Below are 22,003 nucleotides of genomic sequence, written 5' to 3'. Positions count from 1 at the left end.
ATCCAATATCTGAAAGATTAAAAGACCAAAAAACAAATTTAAGAAGATGGAAGTTATTTCACCTTTTGTTTTCTTGATTTGACTGAATTATTTGATAAAAAATTACTTGATTCATAAGTTGTGTGCAACGATATAGTATGCAATTTTGTTGCATGCAAGCTACCGTACAATTTATTCCAATTTATTGATTTTTTGCATTATTTTTTATTGTCCCCCCCTCGCGATGTTCCCACTCCGAGTGACAAAAGAAGGATATGAAATTTGTTCCGGCCTTAGTATAAAACTCAGGAAAAATATTCAGTTAGGCTTCCGCTTTTCCAAATCCGAATTGCCGGGCCTTACGCTTAACCCCTGCCATCAGATTTTGTACAGCCAACTTGTCCACCTTCTTCGCCGCAGAAAGCCAGTTTGCCTTGAACTGCTGCTCGTCCTTAGCAGTTTTTTTGGTCTTATTTAGGTTCCGCTTGACAATAGCCCAGTATTCCTCAATTGGGCGGAGCTTTGGCGTGTTGGGAGGGTTCTTGTCCTTGGGAACCACCTGCACGTTGTTGGCGGCGTACCACTCCATGGCCTTTTTACCGTAATGGCAAGATGCCAAATCCGGCCAAAACAGTACGGAACAACCGTGTTTTTTCAGGAAAGGCAGCAGACGTTTATTCGAACACTCTTTCACGTAAATTTCTCGGTTGACAGTCCCGGAAGCTATGAAAATGCTGCTTTTCAAGCCACAGATACAGATGGCTTGCCAATCCAGATATTTCATCGCGAACTTTGACAGTTTCATGTGCTTGAAAATATCTGATACCTTTCTCCTTCCTTTTGCAGTATAAAACTCCTGTCCCGGAAGCTGCTTGTAGTCGGCTTTGACGTAAGTTTTGTCGTCCATTACCACGCAGTCAAACTTCGTCAGCATCGTCGTGTACAGCCTCCGGGATCGCGCTTTGGCCGTCGTATTTTGTTTATCATCGCGATTTGGAGTAACTACCTTCTTGTAAGTCAATATTCTGGCTCGTTTCTTGGCTCGATGCACGGTTGTAGACGATACACCCAGCTTATTTGCGGCATCTCGGAGAGAGAGGTTAGGGTTTCGCTTGAAACTACCGGCAACTCTCTTTGTCGTCTCAGTGGCTTCCGGTTTTCGATTTCCCCCCGATCCAGACTTCCTGGCTGTCGACAAACGTTCCCCAAACACTTTAATTACATTTGTAACGGTTGATTTGGCAATTTTTAGCGATTTTGCCAGCTATGCGTGCGAGTAGCTTGGATTTTCGCGATGCGCGAGCAAAATTTTGATACGCTGCGCTTCTTCCTTGGACGGCATTTTGACAACTGAAGAGTGAAATGAAGTAGGAGCTGAATAACTTTTCTGTTTCAAATCCAATCGAGTTACAGTCTTCGGTTGAAATATTTGTCTCAACTTAGGCTTTAAGAAAATCAACCATAAAAAACAATCAGCTAGTTCCTACCGGGCAAAATACCTCAAAATTTTATTCACGTTTGAGACTTAAGCAACCCCTCCCTATGGTCAGATCTTCCAAAAACTTGGCATGTGACCTTCAGGTAAGTTAATAAATAATATCGACATGGAGCAAGTGAGATTTATCATGTTTCATTCTTCCTATACTATGATAAGCGGTTCGCTAAATTTTTAAAAACTCCAAAAGTTTGAGTAATGGTAAAGTAGCCATAACTTCTTCAATTTTCAACCAATTTTGATAAATAACCTGTTGAAATCTTTGTTTCAAATCGATATTTAAGCGCAAAAGAAAATCAGATTTTTTAAATGCTACCATCGAGTCAAAAACTTTCGTTGAAACAAAATTTTCTCTAAAAAAATGCGTTTTTTATATTTTTTTTTCTCATAAAGTCACTAATATCAGCAATACTGTTGGTCAAATGCAAAAACAATGTTCAGATGATCGATAGAAAACTTATTCACCTTCAATATGCAAAAGAGGGATTGCAAATTACTGTTATGGCGTTCGAGATATTTTAATCTAAGTACAAGAACTTTTTTAATTTTTTCGAAATTTCATATTTGGACCATAACTCAAAAACGGTTCTACTGAGATTTTTGGTTCAGTTGGTCAGTTAATCAAATTCACGATTTTTTCAAAATTTTGTAAACTAGTGTTATTTATTATTTCATATATGATTACGCATCTTCGAAAACTGGTCACTAGAAAAGTTGCATTGTAACTTTTGAAGGACGCAATAGATGGCATTTTTCAACATTTCTTTAATGATAACATTCGAAATTTTACACACTTTTTTTAAGGTTTTTTGTTTGAGCACTAACGTCTGTTCACTGTGCTTCAACGTCTTTTAACATGTAGTAATTTCAGAGCCAGGTCCTCATACAGAGATCATGAGATTCATCTAAACTCATACACAAAAGCTTAGTTCTTTTAGAAATGGGATACATGTTTTTGCTGATAGATAATTTCCTAGCTATCGGACGTACACAAATTTGTCAGCATTTTCTTGCCTGTACAAAAGTATTATCCGACCTTTCAAATTTGAAAATATACCCATTTTAGAGATATTTACGATGCAAGAGAACAGAAAAAAATATTTTGCACAGTTCGAAAGCAGACAAAGCAGTTGATTAAAAAAAAAAAAATTGTGCGTGAGTGGTGAAAAGTCTCTGTCAAAAATGTCCACAAAGTTCTCGTATTTTTTCCCGATAAGCTGAAAGTGTTGCCTAACTATGAGCTCCAGTGAAAAAAAAACAACAATTAAAACGTTGGTTTTCGCTGTTTTTAAGAGCTCAACAAAAAATCCTGTATGTGTATTTCGTAACCTACGATATCAACTGACTGATTATACTTGAAGTTCAATCTCATGATGGATTTGCTTCATTTTTGTCAGATTTTACCAGCAGACATTCCAGTAAAAACGTGTTTTAGTGACACAAAAATAATCCAGTTTTGTTAATTTCGAAACAGCTGAATCCACCCATTCGCCATTAGCTTCTTTCAAAAGAGAAGTATTGGGTCGAAAAGTAGCAGAAATTAATGGAAGAGGATACAGCCACCCAAAATATAGATTTGACGAAGTATAAGTGGGTAAAACTGATCAATAACAAGACTGAAAAAAGTTTGTGTCAGCCGATGGGAGACACCAAGAATAAACTAGAAATATTTCTTTCAATGAACGATAAATATTTTTCAAACATTTTCATGGATTATCATAAGATTACCTTTATTTCCTTCATAGAAAGTATTTCGATCAAACGAATGGTTTCTCAGATACACGCGTTCGTAACTCTCCCATTTTTAAAAGCTTCTAAGCTTCAGAAATAGAGATACCTTCAGCTATTTTTGTTAAGTTTTACAAAATTAGCTGTAAATTTGCCGAATTTCATGTTTTCAGCTCATAATTTGGTACATTAATATGAAAAACAATGTCGTCAGAATCGACCAAAGCAATAGAAAAACAAAACGGATTGGGTTTGAATATGAGGTTGGTTTTGGGGTTATGGGCGACTGCAATCCTTTTTTGGATGGATGTCTATATTAAATCTATGTGTTTGTGTTCTTTTCTTCGCAGTTGTATTTTTTTCACACCCAAAATGCTTCAAATTCAAGCAAATTTCAGTTTATCAATGTTCTAAGAATTATCAATAGTTTGGCTTGTGTAGTTTTTTCTGGACAATGTATATCGTATTTTTTAATGAATGACGTAATGAACGTGTGGCATAATAAGGTATCTACTTTTGCATGTGGCATGAAGGATTGTTCTAGCCTTTGGTAAACCTAGAGACACGAGGCGTTCCTAGAGCATTGTATGAAGCTAGAAAGACGGGCCGCCCTAAAATGATGGATCAAAATTTCGAGGAAGCCTCATTACGCTGCGCGTTCAAGCTAAAATAATGTAGGGGATTGTTCCTAGTTTTAGGGGAAACCTACACCAACAAATCAGACTCTACTCCAATAATGAAATTTCTTCAAGGTGGAATTATCGGTATAAGATTTTATGCCGGGCCGGCATTTACAAACTTTCTAATAACTGGCATTGTCCTCCCAGTACAACCGCTTTGCATATGTTTGAAAGAAACCAAATATATGATACTGCGAACAAAATATGTAAGCTGTTTTCTTATGTTTTCCACCAGGAGACTTTTTAAGTTTCAAAGATTTTAAAATTTAAGTTTCAAAACGACACAATGCTATTTTTCTAAACCTAACTCGCGAGCATCAGACGTGTTTTGCCACCGAAAATTCGCTTCGTTCTAGGCCTTTTATTTCGCTCCCCCATCGCTGGTCAAGTTGATGACCAAAGTTGTTTCTGCTACCCCGGAATTCGATAGCCGTTTGGGACCCCACGAACTCGTGGGTGCAGCTATATATAACTATTATGAGTGTAAAATTGACCTCCCAGTTTGAATTTAAAAGAAAGCTGACCTTTTTTTTGCTGTTCTTACTTTCTGCACTTCCGACTCCTCGAAATTTCATCAAGGGGCAACAGACGCTTCGTTTCATGCAAATTTCGGCCTCTGATTGATCCTTCCATACAATATTCAAGTGTTTGCTTCCACAACGGATACTGCCTCCGAGTTGCTTTTGGATAATTGGCTATTAGCTGTCGTGTCGGGGCTTGAAGTAGGTCAGATGAACATGTAAGTTTGAATGAAAAAATCGTTTTTGTTTTGTTTTAATTGAAAACAATTAAAATTAAGAAAAGCAGAAAATTATTCTTTTTGCCAATTACATTTTTAAAGATTTAAATATGTGAAAACTACGTTATATCCTATAGATTTTAATGGCGGATGGGTTGATTAATCTTTCTAATTCAGATCGCTATAATAATGGTATGTTTCTTTGTTTGAAATTTGTTTCCGAAAAAAAAAACTGCCATCATTTAGGGTGTTAAATAAAATTCTGGCCAAGACAGGCATTGATTGGCCGAAAACTCCCATGGGAGAAGCAGGAAATATGTACAAATATGAATGCCCCCTACCACCGGAAGCCAAAGGTTTATCCTTATTGCGCAATAGATTTCTCCAAAGATGAACTTCAAAACCTGACGTTACGAGCCTGCAGTTTCCCATTCGTTTCAGGTTGCGAAACAAATAAAACAGCATCGAATTGTGGGTGTGGACACGATGAGTCCGATAGCTTCATGAAAAAGCAATTGATAGTGCGACTATAGCTTGAACGTTTCCATGCTTGGTTAATTTTTAACATAGAAATGAACAAAAAAAAACGCTCTGCTTCGAGACGCAATTAACCGCAAAGGAGGTTCGGTAAGAGATTTTCTGCATTTTCCTTACCCTTTCAACGACGTAATAAAAGATTGCAACCCAATGTTATTATCTATATTGATCTTGGGGGTTCCCTAATGGGCAGTCTTCTCAGTTTCAGGTTAAGGATCTGTTCCTGGAAGATTTAATAGTCGCCATCATACAAGTAGGTACATATTTACAATTCAATCAATCGGCTGCAGACCGGAAGTCATTAGTGAAGGAGGGAGGGATTCAATCGTTCAATCGTCTGCTGCAACCCATCAATCATCGCTGCTGCATCACATGGAGTGGAGTGGAGTGCTGTCCGGGGAAATTCCATTGCTGTCCATATCGAGAGGATGATAGTTTTTATTCCCTACCGCAACCCATGACAACCAACGGAAATGGCAAACTGATGATGAAAACTGCACTTGGACAGTCATGAAGAAGGGACGACAAATATGATTCGTTTTCAGAAAGGTAACGCTTTTATAGTTGTGGGAAGAAGACACCCAAAGACGAAAATGGAAGTCGGAAACAGCACTCGAGAGACTTGTACAGTTTTGCCTTTGAGAAACAGAAAAAAAAGAAAAAAAAATGTGCAAACGTCTGAAATGTTGAAATTTGATTTCTACTCATTGAAAAATATGCTCGGTGGATTCGGACCCAGTAATTTAAGGTTCGTTGTCGTTAAATTTCGAACTCATAACTTTTTCGTCTACATAAGCTGAGAATTCCAAGTTTGTTTTTAACAAGAAAAAAATTTATGAGGCTTGGCATTAATATTTTTCGACTATTCATTTGGGTGTACGGTTCTGTTCCAATCGTTGGTTTTCTTTATTCCTCAATTTCTCTAGCCGTACCACCTACACTGGACATTTCCCCGGTTGATGGAGATTAATGAACTGTCCAAAAGCTGTCTAGAAGCTAGGATAAGGATGGTTAGTTTTTGACTCGAATTTACGACTAATATGGGTTCTTTGTTTCTGTAAGGTCAGGTTGGTGGCTAGCCGAAATTTCTCAATTCTTCGATTTCACAAAGTCAATTTTTACATAAACGGTCACAATTTGATGAAAACTGAGGACACTTTTATTGATTGAACCACTTTATTAAAACAGGAGAGAAGTAACTTGCTCGGTTGGAATTTGCGAAGAGACTATATTGAGGAAAGTTAAAAAGCTCTCAAGAAAGTAACTTTACAGGCAAAACATGACATTAACGATTGCTTAGTACTAAAAACGAAGGATCAAACACAAGCGTTACAAATAATTTTCGAGCACTTTTCTTATATCTAAACATCGCCGCCACCTTGGAATTCTTAATTTCAAAATTCAATTACGCTGGAACTGTATCAGTTGATTATCAGATTCGTTCGATGTTGAATTGTCTCTCCTCAGGTTTTCCGTGTGCGGCAACAGGCAGATTTTGGTAATCGGCCTAGTGATGTACCCCTTGGCGGTGCGAAGAGTGACTACTCGTGAGAGTCTGTCAATTCCCGGTTTGATGTCAACAATGCGTGCGAGAGGCCATTTGACTGGAGGAAGAAAATCGTCAACAATAACAACTAGTCTCCCAGGTTTAATTTCGTTGTTAGGCTGGATAACTTTAGTGTCCCTTTGAAGCTCCTGTAGGTATTCTGTACGCCATCGATACCAGAACGATTGATATAACTTTTGCATTCGTTGGTAGTGATCCAGCCTTGAAATTGGCAGCTGCGAAACGTCGACCTCAGGAACAGAATTCATCGTCGTGCCGATGAGAAAATGTGCCGGTGTGAGCGCTGTGAGATCATTCGGATCCTCTGTCAACGGTGTCAGTGGTCTGGAGTTCATTGCTGCTTCAATTTCTACCAGGATGCTGTACATATCTTCGAAGGAAAGTCGACTGGCTCCTAGCTGCCTGTACAGGTGCCTTTTCGCAATTTTTACTGCAGCCTCCCACAATCCTCCGAAATGCGGTGCTCTAGGAGGGTTCAAATGCCACTCGATTTCCTTCTGGAGGCAGAATTCGTCGATCTGTCCTGACTCTGCAGAACTGTGCAACATAGTGTGGATTTGATGGAGCTCGTTCTTGGCCCCAACGAAGTTTTTCCCGTTGTCCGAATAGATATGAGCTGGTGGTCCACGGCGCCCTACAAATCTACGCAGTGCTGAGAAAAAGGCTGGTGTCGTGAGATCGCTGACCAGCTCAATATGAACAGCTTTCGTCGAAAAACAAACAAACAAGCATACATAGGCCTTCTGTGGTGCTGCTCGTTTGTGGACCGGCTTCAAATATAAAGGTCCAGCATAATCAACTCCCGCAATTGAAAAGGGCCTGCTAGGCGCAGTGCGATGGAATGGCAGCTGACCAGTTTGCTGCTGTGCTGGAACGGGATTCGCTCGGGAACAGTGGAAGCAATTTCGAACAATATTTCTCACCAGCCGACGTCCATTTATGGGCCAATATTTTTCGCGTATCACAGCCAGCATCACTTGGCCGCCACCGTGAATCAGTTTGTAGTGGTAAAATTGAGCAATCAATTTCGAAAGAGGGTGGAAATTTGGAAGCAATATAGGATGTTTGAATTCATAAGACTGTTCCGAATGCCTCAGCCTACCTCCCACCCTGATCGTCCCCTCGCTATCAATGAAAGGATTAAGAGCCTTGATCTGAGAAGCCTTTGGTAATTGTGAGCCTTTTTTTAAATCGCCTATTTCTCTCCCGAACGCCTCCCTCTGAGCCCACCTTATCAATGCTAATTTTGCATGCTGCATTTCCTCTAGCGATGGTCGCTTACTAATATCGGGTGCCACTCTTTTGTGAAAATTTGCTTGAAGTATTTTGAAAAATCGAATGCAGTAAGCGGTGGTTCTGATTAACGTTTTTAAAACAGGATATGTTGTAAACAGCGGATCGGGAGCTTCAGTGCGGATAACAGCTACAATCATGTCTCGGCGTTCACATTCGGCCACATTGGACGGACATGTTTCTGATATTGGCCAGCTTGTTCGTGGTTCTGCCAACCACGATGGTCCCTTTTTCCACAGCTGATTAGATATAAAATTATCCACGGAGACACCTCTGGATACCAAGTCGGCTGGATTCTGGCTTCCAGCAACATGATTCCAATTTGCATTGTGAGTTGTGTTCTGGATTTCAGAAACTCGGTTTGCGATGAATGTCTTCCATGTACTGGGGGGCGATTTTAGCCATTGCAGGGTGACGGTCGAATCTGTCCAAAAATATGAAGCAGATGGGTTGAACTCCAAGGATTGCATGATGCGCGAGTATAACTCTGCGCCTTTGACAGCCGCGCATAATTCGAGCCTGGGGAGGGAAACCTTCTTCAATGGAGCAACTCGGCTTTTCGCTGCCAGCAACTCAATTCTGACATTCCCAGCTGCATCAGTGGACCTAGCATACGTGCATGCTCCGTATGCGGCTTCGGAGGCATCAACAAAGGTGTGTAGTTCAACGGTGGCATGCGGAAGGAGGGCATACCTCGGTATTCGATATTTGGAGAGTTGAGGAAGTTGAATCTTAAAATTTTCCCACCGTTTTTCTATGCTAGGAGGAACCTTGTCATCCCAGCCACTTGACTCCAACCATAAATCTTGCATTAAAATTTTTGCTCGTACGACAACTGGAGATATTAACCCGAGAGGATCAAACAACTGAGCTATGGTTGATAATATGGCACGTTTCGTAATTTTCTCTGGAGAAGTTGTGTTGTAATCGAAACGAAAGGTGTCCGGTTCCGGCTCCCAGGTAATCCCAAGCGTTTTGATGGTTTCTTCAGGACTGAATTCGAAGTTGGACTGGGTCCCTATTTGATCGGATTTCAAATCTTTGAGGGCTTCCATTTTGTTTGATGTGTATTTGCGTAAAGGAAATCCTCCCTGGCTCAGCAACTTGTCTAGCTCGTCACGAAGCTCAATAGCATCTTCGATGGACTCAGCACCTCCGATACAATCATCGACATAAAACCATTTTAGCAGTGCATTCTTCCCGCGGGGATAAGTATGGCCTTCATCTTCTGCCAGCTGCTGCAAGGTACGTGTTGCGAGAAAAGCTGAAGGCGCTAACCCATAAGTTACAGTCTGCAATTCGTATGTTCGTATAGGATCAGTGTGGCTGAAGCGCCAAAGAATTCTTTGTATGCGAGTGTCGTCTGGATGCACAAGAATCTGCCTGTACATTTTGGCAATGTCTGCGATCAAGGCTATAGGAAAAGTGCGAAATCGGATTACTTGAGTGATCAAATCCTGCTGTATAGTAGGGCCAACGAGAAGGCCATCATTTAGCGAATGACCAGATGACGACTTTGTCGAACCGTCGAAAACAACACGCGTTTTTGTGGTAGTACTTGACTCTTTCAGAACCGGGTGGTGCGGCAAATAACAAACTCGACCTGGAGAACGTGTTTCGTTAACCTCTTTCATGTGTCCAAGACGCAGATACTCTTCCATAAACGCATGATATTCATTTCTTAGTTTTGGGTTTTTTTTCTAGTTTTTGCTCCAATAGTTGAAATCTTCGCAGAGCAGCGGTTTTGGTTTCGCCCATCAGATCGTCGAACGAGCTTTTCTTCGGATAACGTACGACATATCTTCCGGTCTTTGTTCTATTCACTGTGCTTTTGAAGTGAGCTTCGCACTGGCGTTCATCGAATGACCAATCCATTCTTTCCGGCAGCTCTTCTAATTTCCAAAACTTTTCTAATTTGTCTTGTAGGCTAACTAAAGAAATAGCAACTACCGTACAAGAAGTAGAATTCGTTTCATCTGTGTGTTTTCCTCCAGTAACAAGCCAACCAAAAACGCTATCAACAAGCTGCGGCAAATTTTCAGATAAGGAAATACGTTGGGCGGAGTTGAAGCAATGGAAGAAATGTTCCAGACCAATAATCATGTCGATTTTGCCGGCGAGGTCAAAAGTTGGATCTGCGAATGTTATATTTCTAGGAATCTTCCAGCCTTCAGTATTAATGGTGTGGGCAGGTAATTGTACGGTAAGTTTTTTGAGTACGAGAAAATTAACAGTTCTGATGAAGGAGTTGTTCCTAGAACGAATCTCCGTTGATACAGATTCGGTAGTTCTCTGGGCTTTTGGGCCGATGCCATGAATAATGACGTCAGTTCTGATTCGAGGCAGCCGCAATAGCTGGGCTAGTTGGTCAGAAATCAAATTTGGCTGTGAAGCAGAATCTAACAGAGCACGTGCGAAGTGTTCCTTTCCAAAAGCATCAACGATTTTAAGAATAACGGTTGGCATAAGCATGCAGCATGCTTCTGTGTTGACATTACTACTCATCAATTTTCTAGGAGGAGAATTGGAAATATTCATCATCGTGTGTAGAGATTCCTGTTCAAATAATGGACCGGTTGCTTCCGCTTGGGTAAAGTGCACTGATGCATTAGGGCGGTTCGAATGTGGTTGACGTTGGGATACCTGTACACTTGGGTTCGTTTCGGGATGGAGCATGGTATGGTGGAGTCTTTGGCACAATCTACAGCGATAGGCGGAGCTACAATTTCTCGCCAGATGGTCGTGACGAAAACAATTAAAGCATAATCCCTTGGAACTGACAATTTGGATTCTTTCTTGCAGACCAAGGGCCTCGAACGTGGGACAATGGATTAGCGGATGAGTTCCCTCACAAGCATAGCATTTCGAATAACGGGCTTCAGCAGTCGTGGAATGAGTCGAAAATCTAAATGGTTGAGCTCTTCGATGACTATTATCGGTTGGGTTGGCAGCAGTAGGTTGGGGATGTGTGTTATGATTAACTGAAATCGATTCCAATACGCGCACTCTTTTATGAAGAAATCCTAGAAGGCAGTTGAAACTTTGATCGGCAACATTAGCAGCATGATCCTCCCACAGCTTCAAAGTTTCGTCGTGTAATCGCGTACACAAAAGATGTTCTAGTATGGTACTCCAGGAATCAACGGGCTCTTTCATTTGTGCTAGTATTTTGATATGTCTTTCAAATTCATCAACGGTAGTATGAAGTGAAGCTGCCGTTTCCTTTCCCATCCTAGGGATGTCGAGAAGAGCCTGAAGATGACGTTTCTTCAGAAGATATTCGTTAGAGTACCTACTTATCAGTGATTGTCAGGCAATTTCATAGTTATCAGAGCTGATGTGGATTGACTCAATTAGTTGGTAGGCTTCTTCTTTCAGTGATGCCCGCAGGTAGTGGAATTTCTGAACTGAAGGAAGATCACGATTGTTGTGTATCAGAGCGAAGAAAGTGTCATGGAAACTCAGCCATTGATTATAATCACCGTTAAATTCTGGCAAGGAGATCGTAGGCAAACGGAGGCCTTGCAAAGTGGATGGTGGACAATTGATCGAGTGATCAGGGCTGCGGCTCATAGAAATGGGAGGAGGCAACATTGACGTTAAATTACCTTTAATTCGGAACAACCTAGGCTCAAATGATTCACGGCAATTTAAATTTTCCACTTTACCTTCACCAGTTGTCTGTAGCGCCTCCAGCTCGATTTGAACTGCTTCCAAGTTATTCCATAGGACGTCGATGTTTTGCAACCTAATGGGTACCTCGAGCGAATCCCGTTCGATGATATAGTTTTCGACGAACTTTTCGGCCCGATCTAGCTGAGCCAGCAAGGTATCACGCCGTATGAGCAGCAAATCAATCTTCTTAGCGTCGTCCATTGCTGATGTACGGTGGTGCGAGGATAATGAAGGACGATTCTGCGAAAGGAAGACCAGGTAGGCCTGATTTTGACTCGATAAACGATTGGACTGGTACTAACCTGTACCAAGGCTTGAAAATGCCTTGTAGATTTGTTTGGTAAGGTGGTGATGCTGATAGGCCTGTACCAAGGCTTGATTAGGCCTTGTAAATACAATTCGGAAACAGCAGCTACATATAGGTCCTACGGATGGGAGTGAGTTTTGTGGATCGTGTGGTCGTCTAGGTGGATTCCTCGGTGTGGATGTAAAAAAGATAATCTCTTAAGGGTACCCGATGAATTGCGCCAAATTATTGGACAGGTACTAACCGCGTCACAAATTGAATAGGCCTTGATCAATTCAATCGAACACTTTTGTTCGCAGCTTCTTTTATTTGTACAGCGACACGAAATGGCGCGAAGATGATGAGAAAGCTTCGCTTGGAGAAATGGCGCCACCAATCCTGGTCACGGCACCAAAAAATGTAAGGTCAGGTTGGTGGCTAGCCGAAATTTCTCAATTCTTCGATTTCACAAAGTCAATTTTTACATAAACGGTCACAATTTGATGAAAACTGAGGACACTTTTATTGATTGAACCACTTTATTAAAACAGGAGAGAAGTAACTTGCTCGGTTGGAATTTGCGAAGAGACTATATTGAGGAAAGTTAAAAAGCTCTCAAGAAAGTAACTTTACAGGCAAAACATGACATTAACGATTGCTTAGTACTAAAAACGAAGGATCAAACACAAGCGTTACAAATAATTTTCGAGCACTTTTCTTATATCTAAACAGTTTCTAAAAAAAATATAAATCCATAATCCTTATATTATACATCCATATATTACATATCCAAAAATACTAGAGAATTATAGATATGGAAGAAAACATTAACGAGATCATGAAAATACAGTCAAGCAAAAGCACTCAGTTGAACAGATGAGGTGAAAAATTGCGAAATAAAACTAAAAACAAACAAATACGGATATTCGGTAACTCTCAAGCATCAGTGAAATCAGATGCATGTTCAATGAAACTAATGCCGTATTTGTTTTTACCCTGGTGTACTAGTTGTGCACTAAGTGCTGTCAAAGCGTTTTTTATATGAAGATGGCAGCAGTTAGTGCACAACTAGTGCGCCACCAGATAAAAACAATTACGGAATAAGTCAAATTTAATTCAACTGATCGGCACTTAAAGGGTGATACGGTCAAAATTTGGTCAATATCAACTTAACGTATTTCTTTCAATTTTGCATTTAATGAACCTGAACACCCCTCATTTTGAAGGTGTGTGTGTGTAGAATGTTGCTCCTATTTTGATTTTGGAATTCACTCTTTAGTTGTCAAAATGCCGTCCAAGTAAGAAGAGCAGCGTATCAAAATCTTGCTCGCGCATCGCGAAAATCCGAGCTACTCGCACGCAAAGCTGGCTAAATCGTTAAAATTTGCCTAATTAACTGTTACAAATGTAATAAAAGTGTTTGGGGAACGTTTGTCGACAGCCAGGAAGTCTGGATCGGGGGGAAATCGAAAAACAGGAAGCGCTGAGACGACAAAGAGAGTTGCCGGTAGTTTCAAGCGAAACCCTAACCTCTCTCTCCGAGACAGCCTTGCCAGATCTACGGATTTCTCCGTAGTTCTACGGATTTTCAGCATTTCTGCGGAGCTACGGATCGATGCTCGAAATCTACGGATTTTTAGCATTTCTTACGGATTTTCTACGGATTATCGAGAAAATTCAAGGGATTCTGCGGATAACTGAAAATTCTACCTGACGACCAAAAAAAAAAAAAAGGTCATCAAGCTTTATTTTGCCGAAATCAGTACATTTTTCGATTTTCATAAAATCTACGGACTTGAGCGGTTTTCAATCTGGCAACGCTGCTCCGAGATGCCGCAAATAAGTTGGATGTATCGTCTACAACCGTACATCGAGCCATCTGTACCTGTGGCTTGAAAAGCAGCATTTTCATAGCTTCCGGGACTGTCAACCAAAAAATTTACGTGATTGAGTGTTTGAATAAACGTCTGCTGCCTTTCCTGAAGAAACACGGTTGTTCCGTACTGTTTTGGCCGGATTTGGCATCTTGCCATTATGGTAAAAAGGCCATGGAGGTGGTTCCCAAGGACAAGAACCCTCCCAACACGCCAGAGCTCCGCCCAATTGAGAAATACTGGGCTATTGTCAAGCGGAACCTAAAGAAGACCAAAAAAACTACTAAGGACGAGCAAGAGTTCAAGGCAAACTAGCTTACTGCGGCGAAGAAGGTGGACAAGGTGGCTGTACAAAATCAGGTGGCAGGGGTTAAGCGCAAGGTCCGGCAATTCGGATTTCGAAAAGCGGAAGCCTTACTGAATATTTTTCCTGAATTTAATACTTATTAAACTTGAAATAGAAATTTAATTTGATTTTTTAAATAAACGATTTCACCTGTAAATTTCTCGTTTTCCCTTGACCGAATTTTGACCGTATCACCCTTTAATCAGCCATTTCCACACTTGTCAAACGAACAGCGGATTTCTTATGTTTACAAGTTTTTAATAAAGTCTGCTTCATTTAATATTGGAACAAATTCTTTTGCTCATTGTGGCGCTCCTAGTGGACGGATTTGTAAACTTTTTTCACCCACGTGTCGGGAAATTCATTACCTTTCACCATGTATTTATGTCATAACACCAAACGATAGCATTTTGTAAACAACCGCCATGGAAGCCGAACGGAGAGATCAAATTGTGCACAGTTTTCTTACGAGTACGAGTACGAGAATTTCTTCGAAACAGCAATGAATAATTTTTTTAATTTTTTTTATGAAAGCGCAAAGAAAATGCTACATTTGTATGAAAAACAAATTATGAATTCGTTAATAAATGACTGAACTACACGCAATTGTTTGTGTTCCAATATTAAATGAAGCAGACTTTACATCCGTCGAACTTGGTCAGCACTTGGTCGTACAGCTTTCGAGCACGGATTCTGGCCACATTGTTCTGCTTCAGCGTCCGATTTGGCTGTTTGCTGGCTCGGAATGACCTTATTCCTTCCCGGAGACGAATTCGTCGCACCGTACTATGAGCGGCCTGGAACTTATTGGCCAAATCGCGGTCTGAGAGATTGGGATTCCTCTTGACGGCCTTGATGACTTTCCCACGCAGTTTCCGGTCGACAGTTCCACTCCGACGCTTCGAATGCGGCTTCCGAGCCGTCGTCAATGTTTCCTTGTACTGCTTGATAACACGCCATACGGTATTTCTGGGCATTTTAAGCTGTTTAGCTTAACAAATCTGAAGGTTATTCAACTGGTGTTGCTTTTCTAGATATTGAAAAAGCTTTTGACAGTGTTTGGCACAAAGGTTTAGTAGCTAAGGGGCCGTCCATAAATGATGTCACGTGTTAGGGGGGGAGGGGGGGTTTCGATTTTTGTGACAATTTGTGACAAGGGGGGAGGGGGGGGGGGGGTCTGCTTGAGCGTGACATCACTTATCATTACAAAAAATCAGCAAAACAATAACAGATAATTTTATCCTAAACTCAATAAAACTATACTTGCACCATTCATTTAATGAATAATAATACTCACGTAATCACTTTTGGTAAATTTTACGAGCATAAGAAAGTTCACAAGAACACTTTCACTGCAACACTCAGGAAAGTCTGTTCCACTAAAATTGTGGCAAAACGTGAACAGGATTGCTTGGCTATTCTAACCTGTGGAGAAGATTTGGATTGCGAATGGGTTGAAGAAGAGGAACTAGATTTGGATGGTTTCAACATCGTCGCTGATACTGCAGCTACTGCCTCGACTTTCCCGGCTATTGATATGGAAAATCATCAACATAATCCTTGGACTCATGATTGAAATGTGTTTTAAGCAATGATTAAAGGCTTGTTAAAAGTGGGTAACCTTTTTTTTCAATTCTTTAAATAAAACCGATGAATTCAAAAAAAGCTACATTTTTAATCAAATTTCTAATGGGTTGAAAATTTTAATCCAGGGGGGGGGGGGGTTAGGAAAACGTGACATAATACAAAAGGGGGGTTACGGAATTTGTGACAATATGTGACAGAGGGGGGAGGGGGGGTAATTTTGTTCCAAATTTTGCGTGACATCATTAATGGACAGCCCCTAAGTTAGCTCGATTTGATTTTCCTGTATATCTCACTAAAATTATTCAAAATTATTTGACTAGCCGAACCTTACAAGTAAGCTATCAAAATTCATGCTCTGAAAGGACACCCATTAGAGCTGGGGTCCCTCAGGGCAGTATACTTGGGCCAATCTTATACAATATTTTTACTTCTGATCTTCCTGATGTACCAGAAGGAAAAGGTAGAAGATTATTTGCTGATGATACTTTGCTTTCAGCCAAAGGTCGAAATTTACGGGTGGTACGCAGTAGATTGCAACAAAATTTAAATTCCTTTTTGAATTACTTGAAAATGTGAAAAATTTCTCCTAACGCTTCCAAAACTCAACTTATTTTATTTCCCCATAAGCCAAGAGCTCAATTTTTAAAACCTAATGAAAATCATTCCATAACTTTTAATGGGGTTTCATTAGAATGGTCTGATCACGTGAAGTACTTGGGACTCACACTTGATCGGAATCTTACTTTTAAAAATCACATTGAAGATATTCAATCTAAATGTAATAAATACACTAAATCTCTTTATTCTCTCATCAACAGGAAATCCCGACTGTGCCTGAAGAATAAGATGCTTATTTATAAGCAAGTATTCCGACCAGCGATAATGTATGCAGTTCCGATTTGGTCTAGCTGCTGCGCGACGAGGAAAAAAGCCATCCAAAGGATTCAGAACAAGGTTCTGAAAATGATTTTGCGGCTTCCACCTTGGCACAGCACCGAAGATCTTCATCGGATTGCGGGCATTGAATCGATCGAAGAGATGGCCAACAAAATCATCTCCAACTTCAGAGGCAAATCGATGCAGTCTTCCATCGCAGAGATTCGTTCTCTCTATAATTAGTTTTAATTTAGGATAGTTTTAGTTTTTAGTAGTAAGTTTAAAATATTTTTTGACATTACAGGATGTTCTCCTACATAAAAATACTTGATTGCACTCAGCAAAATTAATTCAAATAAATAAATTATAGTGATTAATAAACTATAGGGCTCTGGACAGTTCATCATTGAACTGAACACCTAATTTAATGTAATAATGTAATATAAATGTAATGATGAATTGGTACAAATAAAGACATATTTAAAAAAAAAAAAAGCTGTTTAGCTAGCTTCGATGCCGACAACAATGGATTTTCAAGAAAACTGTGCACAATTTGATCTCTCCGTTCGGCTTCCATGGCGGTTGTTTACAAAATGCTATCGTTTGGTGTTATGACATAAATACATGGTGAAAGGTAATGAATTTCCCGACACGTGGGTGAAAAAAGTTTACAAATCCGTCCACTAGGAGCGCCACAATGAGCAAAAGAATTTGTTCCAATATTAAATGAAGCAGACTTTAACAAATATACAGGGTGTTCAATAATTTCGAATACACTTTTTAAGAAGTTGTTGATGATAGTGCTATTAGCTACATAATTGTTCAATCGAATGGGAACATACAATCGAAGATCTTGGTTTCTAAGTGCACGGGGTCGCACACTTAGAGGAATGGCTTCCAGGAGCGTGGAGCAGTCAATTCGCGATGTCAAGAGATCGGCGACGAATGAAACTCGTGCTGCGTTTCTTCGGGCTTGAAGAGTGTCTGTGTCTATGAGACTGCATCGATGTTCATAGGTTGGCAACTGAAACGGGTCTTGCCAAGGCAGGTGTCTAGAGGCTAACAGCTGATGAAAATTGGACACTCGAAATAGGAATCCAAGACTTCTCGAGACTTTGTCGGCAACGTAGTTTGTGTGTGTCCTGAATTCCAGCTTCCGGTCTAGAATAACGCCCAGATCATTGATGTGTTCTACGCGTGCGATTGGCTCATCTCCGAGGAAGTACTCAGCGAAAAAAGGCTGCCGCCTTCTTGAAAAGCTGATGACTGCACATTTACTGCGATTCAAAGGCAGGCAGTTAATATCACACCCGTGTGCGAAGAGGTTCAATTGTTTTTGTAGGAAATCAATATCGTCCTGGCCGTTGATGTTGTAAAAAATTTTTAGGTCATCATCATAGCATAGCTTTGGGCCGTCGAGGAGTGAGAGCGAGAGCACATCGTTGAAGTAGATTAAGAAGTTGATCGGCCCTAAATGACTTCCCTGAGGCACACCAGAAGAAGCAGAGAATTGTCTGGAGAAAAAGTCCCCCGTGCGAACTGTTAATTTACGTCCAGATAGGAAGCTCCGGAACCAGCCAAGAAGAGTTCCACAGATACCCAGGCATTCGAGCTTTCCAATGGCAATATTGTGGTTGACTTTGCCGAATGCCGCAGATAAATCGGTTCAAATAGCGTCGGTTTGAGACTTCGCAGCAAAACGTTTATGCACGTAAGAAGTTAACGTCAGAAGGTTAGTTGTCGTGCTTGGGCATGAATCCGTGTTGATTGTCGGAAAAAAATATTCTTACAGGACAAGCAAATCGGATCCAAGACCACCAATTCCAATAGTTTGGCTACTGCGCATAATGCCGAGATTCCCCGTTAAGTCGTTGACATCTCTCCTGTTACTTTTTTATACACCGGAAACATGTAAGCCTCCTTCCACAGTGAGGGGAAAGTAGTTCTGTCAAGCGAAGCTTAGAAAATAAGCCTAACAGGAGTCAGCAGAACAGGCATGAAACGTTTAATAAAAGTAGCAGGTATTCCGTCCAGACCCGAAGAGAATGCATTTTTGAGCTTAGCTGCTGGTTTTGAGATGACAGCATTCTCAACCACAATGTTATTTATAAAAAAGCCCAATGGGGCAACATTCCTGACTGCACTATCCAAATGTTCGGATGTCGAAGCTGTATTATAGATAGACGAGAATTTTTCGGCAAAGAGATCACAGACTCCACGATCAGAGTTCGCCGTATTGTCATCCAGAAGCATTTGGGTTGGCAGACCCGGTTCATTCCGCTGACTTTCAACCTTGTTTCAAAAACGATTTTGGTCTAGACTTGAAATCACGTTGAACTCGAGCTACCTGTAGATAGTTTTGGTGACGACGTTTGTTGACTTTTTTGTAAAAAGAATTTAGTCTACGATAAATGTCCTTAGTGTAGGAGGATCTTGACTTGTTATACTTTCTAAGGGCTCATCTCTTTGCCGTCTTTAGTCTTCGTAGTTCAGTCGTGATCCAAGGGGTCCGTATATTCTTTTCAGTAGTGTAGTAGGACGATCGATAACATAATTCATGATGTACAAGAAGGTTTCGGACGCAGCGTTAAGATCAGATAGGTCGAGCTCAGATTCGCAGTCGATGGACACCAAAAGTCAGCTATCTTAAAGCCAAGATAGAAGGGTGCTATGTTTGCGACAGGAGCAAGTCTAGTGACATCGAGTGAGACCAATGGTGGACCGCTTTAACGTACGGAGCAGGGTCCAAAACAACGGACGGTACACGAGTCCCATCGCTGGCAAAACAGAGATCCATAATCTGCCGCAAAATCGCTGTACTCTAGGAGTCTAGCTAGTATGACGTTCGATTGAAGAGAAATTAATGATCTGGTCTGGCTAGTTAAAGCTTCAAGATATGAGCTGTTTCAAGTGAAAAAATTACAAAAAAAAACAAAAATCAAAGCTGGGAAACACCGAAATTTGGGATTCTAACAAATTTAGTATTTAGAAATTCCCAAAGGTGTTGTGTTCAAATTTGGAGAATAATAGTTTCAATATAAAATCCATAAAATTTAAGTTATGCTTCTAAGAGTAGCACACCAGCGGTAAGCAAAAATAAAATTCTAGTCAGGAACTTGAAAGTTCAGGAAGACATATTTTTGAAATGATTCTTGAACCGCTTTAAAAAGCTAAAAACCCGGAATTCATGATTATAACTTCAAGAAAAAAAACTTAATGTTATCAAATTTTGATAAAAATGACCAGTCAAGTGTTATTCGTGTCTCACTGGATTCAATAAAAATATTTAAACGAAAATCCCTCAATGTTCAGATATAATTATAATTATGATCCATTCTTACACATCATTGGTTGACCAAATTTTTACCAAAACAATAATTTCTCATCTTTGTTCTTGGAATGCCTGTAGCCATAGTACACATTTCTATAGAAATGGCTACATGCATACGCTAGTTACGTATGAATATGATTAACATATCTATTAAGTCATGACTTTGCCCTATCATTATTATTCATTGAATAGGATGTCACGCCTTTTGAAATCCGAGTCCTTAGAAGAAATTTATTTGAAAAAAAAAAAAAGAAAACAACCTTAAAACTATTGATTTAAGCAACCAACTGCACTCTTGTAAAGTTCACGTGAAAATCAATTTCGTTGAATACGACCAAAAGATGAAGGATGAGAACTTTTTCTATCATTTGAACAGCTAATTTTGAAACCTTGAATTTGGATCACGAAGAAAACAGGCATAACTCTTAAAACATCCTGTCAAAAGTAAAGTTATACATGTACCTATAGTTTCCAGCTCTAGTTTCCAGCTTTTTGGCCACACTCAAGCACAGTAACTTGCCGCATCAGAGACTTGAGTCATCATTGCTAGGCGGCCGGTTTGTGAGAGGAAAAATCGATTTTCTTCGAGAGAAGCAGAAAAAAACGAACCGAGGAGACAACCCAGCTAGACACAAGCAATTTTTTCGGCAGACACGAAGGTCCCACCGCACGCCCCGTCAGTCAGGATCTGCTACTCGTTTTCCGTTTCCGCTAGCCAGAGAAAAAACGAAATTCGCCAATTTTTTCTTTTGGTGTTGAAGGAGTGGGATTTGACTACTGTATGTTAACGGGAAAAATCGCTACGCCTAAGCGAAGGGCGTATATAGCGCTATTCGGTTTGGTGACCCCCGGAGGGCATCCTATTTGTTCGTTTACGCGTCCGTAGACCTTGATGTGGCTGACGTTTGAATGTCGGCTCAATAGCGCCCCAAAAAACTAATCTTCTGGCGACATTCAATGGGTGAGGGAAGGTATAACAAACTGTTCTTCTATTATATGTAGGTATATAGCATTTTATTCATTGGCCGTAAACACGCACCAAGTCAAAGTTGTTTTTTACTCTTTTCCATACTGTTGATTTGGGCTTTCGTCAAAGCGAAATGGTTTGAGTGAACACGCATATCTAATTTTTGGGGGATTTCGGGATTCAACCCAATGGCAGTCTAGGGCCACATTCTTTCGTAGTTTACATGAATGTTTTTAATAGAAACATATTTGAGAGATTCGCACATTTCTAATGGCATAATAATGGGTAATGTCATAAAATGTCGAAATAATGTAGGCGTAATATAGGTTTTTTGACTTTCTTTAAGGGAATGTTTAGCATATTTATTCTCGACAATGTTACAGAAACGGATAACCACAGGATTGTGAAATTTAGTTAATATAAGGCGTAATGACGGTGAATAATTTCAAGAGATGAAATTTCTCTTTTTAGGCTAAGCATACCAAAGTGATTGCTGTTGCTTTTACTATTACAATGAATAAAATATTATTATGTTATAATTTACATACCTTTTTCAACTTCTAACGACTATCCGAATAAATCTGGCTTCTGCCTTGTCACAGATTAATACTGGAACAAAATCCTACGCACTTTTCCTGCCTTAAAACTATCTCGTTAAACGCACTTTCGGCCAATTCTGGAAAACCATCAAAAGTAAACACTATTCCTCTTCATGCGCTTAACGCTGCTAGTGGTTGTGCAATGCAATAAAACAAGAATAAAAAAAAAAAATATATCGACTCGTTTCGCTTCTTCAAGGCGGAGGTCAAAATGATGTCATCGGGCTTAAAATAAATCACTAGCGTTATTCGAACGATAGATCATTTAAACTAACTTAATAATAAATTGAAATACAATTTATACACTTTTGAACATACACCTAACACTATTTCAAAGCTTTATATTTTCGCGGAAACTAGTCGTCCTTTCCTGTTGCGGTTCCATTTAATGACAAGAAAGGACACTGGTTTTCACTCGTAAAAATTTGGTTTTCCCTTTGAGAC

At 40.1% G+C, this 22,003-nt stretch overlaps 1 long non-coding RNA gene across 1 annotated transcript in view; it reads right to left on the bottom strand.

Moving 5' to 3' along the window:
* The window catches only part of LOC129738679 (uncharacterized), a 64,478-nt gene extending 42,549 nt beyond the window's left edge, over positions 1–21,929 (bottom strand). The window contains exon 1 of the long non-coding RNA XR_008735591.1: positions 21,509–21,929. This is a non-coding gene — a long non-coding RNA (uncharacterized LOC129738679). The remainder of the gene's footprint in view (positions 1–21,508) is intronic.
* Positions 21,930–22,003: the final 74 nt, after the last annotated feature.

This window comes from Uranotaenia lowii, chromosome 1 (genome assembly GCF_029784155.1).
Source record: "Uranotaenia lowii strain MFRU-FL chromosome 1, ASM2978415v1, whole genome shotgun sequence".
Lineage (NCBI taxonomy): Eukaryota > Metazoa > Arthropoda > Insecta > Diptera > Culicidae > Uranotaenia > Uranotaenia lowii.
This window is presented reverse-complemented; position numbering and strand designations above follow the sequence as displayed.